At 36.0% G+C, this 6,649-nt stretch overlaps 1 long non-coding RNA gene across 1 annotated transcript; it reads right to left on the bottom strand.

Annotated features, from left to right (window-relative positions):
• Positions 1–482: 482 nt before the first annotated feature.
• On the bottom strand, positions 483–4,186 carry LOC125271432. Its single transcript, XR_007185609.1, has 5 exons — positions 3,735–4,186; positions 3,045–3,191; positions 1,460–1,550; positions 1,164–1,369; positions 483–1,049 (listed from the first exon to the last, which is right to left on the bottom strand). It is a non-coding gene; the product is annotated as an uncharacterized LOC125271432 (long non-coding RNA).
• Between the last annotated feature and the right edge of the window lie 2,463 nt (positions 4,187–6,649).

Raw genomic sequence — 6,649 nt, 5'->3', positions numbered from 1 at the left:
CAATTATAAACAAATAAATAACTTTTATGCATTATGTATTCAAAATATTTAATTTTGTCATCATGCTTTATGTCTGTGTATATAATCTCAAACTATGATGTATACAAACCCATATTTGTTTGTTTTTTGTCATTATTATTGTTCATTGTTAAAGATACAACCATGGTATTTCCCTGATCTTGTATGATATTATTGGTCCTGCATTAAAAATAAAGATTTGAGTGACAGGTGCACTAACACCTCACAGCTCCAGTAACTCCACAACCCTACCTAGTGCGCTTTTCCTCAGTGTTACCAATGTCTGCGCAGAGGAGACGTAGGACAGCTGCTCGAAGATCTCGCCTTTGGACAAGACTGATTTTATACTCAAAACATGTAAATATAACTACTTAAAATTAAGATTACACCAGAATGAACTGCTTTGCTAGCACACCCCAACACTTGCACACAATAATGATGATAAATGCTGACCAGTACTATATTATTACTTTTCATTTTACTTCTTTAGTAAAACAAGCTAAATGTAATGTTTTGTCATATGACAGCTCTGCATGAACACACACTAGACAAATACAGCTGATGTGAATACATCTCCATTTACAGTCAATTCATGCATTAAGTCATTGCTTAATAATATATATATATATTTACTGATAATAATAGCATAATTAATAAAAAAAGTAAAAGAATTAATAAAAGTAATAATGACAATAAATAAATGCATATACAAGTCAACAACACACAAAACAAAGCTTTATTCAAATGTATTGATCTAACAATCAGGTATTTACAGTCCTGCTGCCATCTCAACACAGCTGTGCCCATTCTGCAGCTTTATTCTGATGAAGCAGCTGATGAACACCTTCATCATCATGTCCCTCACTGCTGCTCTTCTCACTGGGGACATCGTTGATCCAGAGGATGAGGAAGATGATGATGATGGACCCCTGAATCCCACAACCTTGAAGCAGGAGTGGGAGAAGATGTGCGGGACAATCTGTCTGCCGCTGTGTCTGCTGCAAACATTCATGTGCTCTCCATCAGCATGACTAAATTAACAGATTAAAACATTTTACAATTAATTCATGTCAGCATTCTGTTTCTTGCATATTTCATTTCATATTTTTACAATTACTTGCTAATTTTTGTCCTAGCTTCATTACATTTGTGGTGTGGTGGGCTAAACCACTGAGCTGGTCAGCAGAAGGTTGCTGGTTCGATCTCTGCAGCGTCACCTCCAGTGTGTCCTTGATCAAGACACTTGGAAGGAGGAGTGATGAAGGGTCTCATCCATGACACTGAACCATTCCCAGGATCTGCTGTGTCTCTCCATCCTCAGTGCTCACACCCGTCTGAGGACATTCACATCCTACAATAATGCAAACATAATACATAAGCAGTCATTTAAATAGCACAATGTCATTTGATTTCTGTATTAAAAGTAACAAAATGATCTTACTTTATATTTTGTTTCAGGTTTTCCTCTTTTTTTTTTCTAATAAAAAACCGCCGTCACCTTTCCTTGCAGGTCCTGCTCTACCACAAAAGCTCTGCAGCAAATGCACAGACATCAAGAATCAGAAAAGTGCTGTAATTCTCTGTTTAAATTCCAATAATTAAAATAAACTAGACTTTAGATTTAAATAGACTTTGTATTCATTTCTGTAGTGTCCTCACTCAAAGCTTTTGATGGCATCATTCCTCTACCGCAGTGGTTCTCAAACTTTTTTCCCAGTGGGCCGCACAATGGTCCAAGTGCAAGTCTCATGGTCCGCATATAATTTACATATGACGTCACCAATGCAAACCAATCAGATTTAATGTTATGGTATTAGCAGATAATACTATTATTATACTTAGATGTTGCACACAATAAATAACAAATAAAAACTAACTTACTGACATTAGCTTTACAATAATAATCAGTAATGCTCAATGAACACACAAACTGTAGGCTACAATCACTTTAAGTTGCTATTTAATTCTGTATGACTTTATGACTCTTCAACATCATCGCAATAGTCACCAAACAATCACATAAACGCCTTAATAAGCAAATATTACTCAGCTCTCTTTACAAACAACAATGAGTGCACTGTAGGCTAATTACAATCTCTGACGATATCAAGCTTTCTGTCATGTCGCAATCCCTCGCGCAGCATCGGATCCGCTAGCGCGCGGCCGAGTTGGGCTCATCCAGCCGCGGGTGCGCTGATGCGGTTATTTTTACTGATTTAAAATACATCAATCAAACACATCGAATTCACAGTTCATTCTTTTGAAATTGTAGGTTTTGCTTATCAAGTAGGCTACTTTACTACAGAGCAAACAGGAAGGCCCATCTCGCTCATTAACAGCAAACTGATTCTTCCATTCTTCTTACCTTTACTGCTGATGCTGCGACTCTTCTTGTTTGCTTGTGTTCCTTCATTTTATCTTCCACATTTAGTTTTTCTCCTTTAATAACAAATTTGACCATTTTGAGGCTTAAATTTACAAAATTAATGGCTACTGTTTGAACTCTTCCTAAGCGCACACTTGTGTTTGTTTCGTTAACTGAGTAATTGCATCATTAGCCTACATTGGCTGATGTCTGAAAATAATAAATGCTCACCAATATTATTTTATATGACAAATAAAGCATTATAGCTCATTTATATTTTTTTAATTCACTTTAATTTAAATTTTAAAACAAAAATAAATTGTATGCTACTTTTTTTTATTATTATTATTATTATTATTGTGGTCGGCATATCGCGGGCCGCATTTACATTTGTGACGGGCCGCAGGTTGAGAACCACTGCTCCACACCCATTCAAACGCTTACTGCGCGTGAAGTGTCGCGTCGCGCAACTCGCGCCCAATTACATCAAAAGTAGCCTATATGCTCACTGGATGTCATGGCAACTGAATCACGGAGGAAAACTTTAAATATCTCGCCTTCGCTTTAATTTCGGACCATCTCCAAAAAGACATAAAACACTAAACAAATGATTTTGACATGCGTTTATCAAAGTAGGAAATCCAGATTTTTAATCCCTTACACACAATTACTGCTGTTGAAATACGAAATGGAGGCGGGTCCGGATTGAATCCCCTCCGGGTCCGGGTCCGGACCGGAGTCCGGACTTTGAGAAGTGCTGCTCTACCGGATAAACACATGTGTGCTCATCTGTCCCCGTCATCTGTCCCTGTAACATCAGATAAGATTCAAGTTTCCTCTGAGATTTATGTGCTCAAATCTACATTCACATGTTGATGATGTGTTAACTCACTTCTTATCCAATACAAATGTTCCTTAATTTACCAACAGTACTAATGGACAATTTGGACAAATAAAATAGATTAAACTTATGTGTAGTTAGTTACTGTAGAATTATTTATTTACATTATTTTCATTTATGTAATGTAAACAGTGTTGACAACAGTGAATTCTACATAATAGCACACACATATCACTCATAATACATAATCCATCATTCATAAGTCATAAAACTTAAAGATGTTCCAGTCAGATGTTAAATAAACATTTAGTAAGCATCTTTAAGATGTATATGGTTTAGAATAAATCCACTTCAGAGAATTTAGTTAAGTGTGTTTACTAGAGATCCCGTTATACATAATAAATCGTGTTTTTACTGCAAAATCACAACTATAGTGTCTAGCATCTTTACACATTCGGCAGTTTACTCTACAGTAGCTCAACAAATGTGTTTTTGGTTTACAATACTCACATTTGACAGCATCCGCGTCGCTTTTCTCCTCCGTGTTTGATTATGACGTATCCTCTCCCGTGGCCTCCTTGGATAGAAAAGTATCCAGCGAGGAACACTTCAGAATCTGGGCGGAAGTAGTAGGCCATCCGGGAACTCCTCGACTACTCTTTTATGATTACTGAGGTTTCTGACATACTTAATTGCTCGCCTACTGTTTTTCCCTATTATATATTAGGTAAGTAGGCGGTTTCGGACGCACTTTAAGTAGGCGCACGTCCGAATCTCGCGAGAATTTTTACGTCACCCAGGTAATTTTCGCCTACTCTTTTTGCTTCGGACATACTTATTCACTCGCCTACTGCTTTTCCCCTACTAAATAGTAGAGACGTAGGCGGTTTCGGACGCAGCCCATATTTTTGCCATGGTTTTGTCCATTACTTTTTTGAAAGCTATTCATGGCTTGTGATAAACATGATTAAAAGACACTGATTCAAGAACTGCTTTTGTATTCATTCTGTATTCAGTCAGAATACAGAATGAACAGAGGTGGGTAGAGTATCCAAAAACTGTACTCAAGTAAAAGTACAAGTACTTATAGAAATATTTACTCAAAGTAAAAGTGAAAGTAATAATCCTAATAGTTACTTGAGTAAGAGTAAAAAAGTATCCAATAAAAATCTTACTCAAGTAGCTCGTTACTAGTTACTTTTATTATATATATATATATATATATATATATATATAGGCTACACACACACACACACACACACACACAATAGCATGTTATTATTTAATGTTTATTATTTAAATAGATATTTAATTTATTTTCATAATTAGATATCTTTGCAACAAACAAACATAGAAGAGACAAGCATTATTTCTAGCATCTGTAACCCGAATGTATCGTTACTATATTAATAACGTATACAGCTAACGTTACATTTTAAAGAAGAGAGAAAACTCTTTACATGTGCTCGCGCTCATACCTGAACTTGACACAAACAATGATCAAATACACATTGACGGATCTTCTTCGGTCTGTTCTCCAAAATGTAATCAAATGTATATTTCAGCAGGCGCGTGTAAACTGCTTAACTGTGTCAACGCAAAGCGTTCATTTTCAAGACGAACAGGTCGCTGGCGCCGCCATTGCTCAATAGTATATGTATAAATTAATGTATAAATTAAGATATATGCCCATAAAAACGGTAAAGAAATACTACATACTTTTGTTATAGTGACGTAATAATCTGTTTGGTTGTAAAATGTCGGCTAGACTCGGCTGTATCATGAAGTAAAATCAAATGAAATCGATAGGCCTAACGTACCTGTGGAATTGTTCACAGACAGCATACGCAGCTCAACTAATAAAGATCTTCATCGCTGGCAAACAACTGTATGCATTTGCAGATTTGCTTTTAATTGACTGTAGGTCCACTGCCACTTCATCCGCTCCGAGTGAGAAACCGCTTCAAACGATTCAGCGCGTACAGGAACTGAACAAATCATTCAAACTGATTCGCGAATCAATTTAGACAGCTTTACCAACTTGTTTGATCAAGTCTTTGAACAGAATCGACTCAAAAGAGTGATTCATTTGTGAATGGGGCATCGTTCATGAAAAAAGAGACAGCGCGCATGGAATAAACTACGCATTTCTTAACATGTACAGTATTGAATTAAAATAAAGTAACGAGATGAACGTTGCCCATTGTAGCGATATAAAAGTACAGATTTTTCATTACATATTTACTCAAGTTAAAGTAAAAGTACCCACATTTTAATCTACTCTAAAAAGTACAAATTTTCCAAAAAACTACTCAAGTAAATGTAACGAAGTAAATGTACTTTGTTACTACCCACCTCTGAGAATGAATCGTTCAGACTGCTATAATGAACCTTCATTAACAGATTTGAATATTGCAGTATTTATTTTAACTGATTTGTGCCCTATTATTATTATGATTTTCAAAATTTATGTACTCTAAGGTAAGAAATTCTGAACTGAAAAATACACCTCCTCCCCCATGAGTCACGGCTTACCAAAAGGTTTCTGCAAGTCTGCTCAAGATAACAAAATGTGGATTATTGAAAAGGTCTTCATGAGAGAAAGCTACACATCATGCATGGATGTGTACAATTTACTTTGAATGAATTTAAGCAGTTCAGAAGTAGTTATTTACATATATATTTTTCATACGTTTTCCCACATGCTGTACTCATTTTCAAATGACACACAAATGCAATAATAAGCTGCACTTTGTATTTATTGTAGTGCCTATGGTGATTGTCTTTTTATTTAATGCAAATCTACAAACCCGATTCCAAAAAAGTTTGGACACTGTACGAATTGTGAATAAAAAAGGAAAGCAATAATTTACAAATCTCATAAACATAATATTTTATTCACAATAGAATATAGATCAAATGTTGAAAGTGAGATATTTTGAAATGTCATTCCAAATATTGGCTCATTTTGGATTTCATGAGAGCTACACATTCCAAAAAAGTTGGGACAGGTAGCAATAAGAGGCCAGAAAAGTTAAATGTACATATAAGGAACAGCTGGAGGACCAATTTGCAACTTATTAGGTCAATTGACAACATGATTGGGTATAAAAAGAGCCTCTCAGAGTGGCAGTGTCTCTCAGAAGTCAAGATGGGCAGAGGATGCCATTCTCCGTTGCTGGCTAAAACTCTATAAGTCAAAAAAGAAGCCATATCTAAACATGATCCAGAAGCGCAGGTGTTTTCTCTGGGCCAAGGCTCATTTAAAATGGACTGTGGCAAAGTGGAAAACTGTTCTGTGGTCAGACGAATCAAAATTTGAAGTTCTTTTTGGAAAACTGGGACGCCATGTCATCTGGACTAAAGAGGACAAGGACAACCCAAGTTGTTATCAGCGCTCAGTTCAGAAGCCTGCATCTCTGATG

This window comes from Megalobrama amblycephala, linkage group LG7 (assembly GCF_018812025.1).
Source record: "Megalobrama amblycephala isolate DHTTF-2021 linkage group LG7, ASM1881202v1, whole genome shotgun sequence".
Taxonomy (NCBI): Eukaryota; Metazoa; Chordata; class Actinopteri; order Cypriniformes; family Xenocyprididae; genus Megalobrama; species Megalobrama amblycephala.
This window is presented reverse-complemented; position numbering and strand designations above follow the sequence as displayed.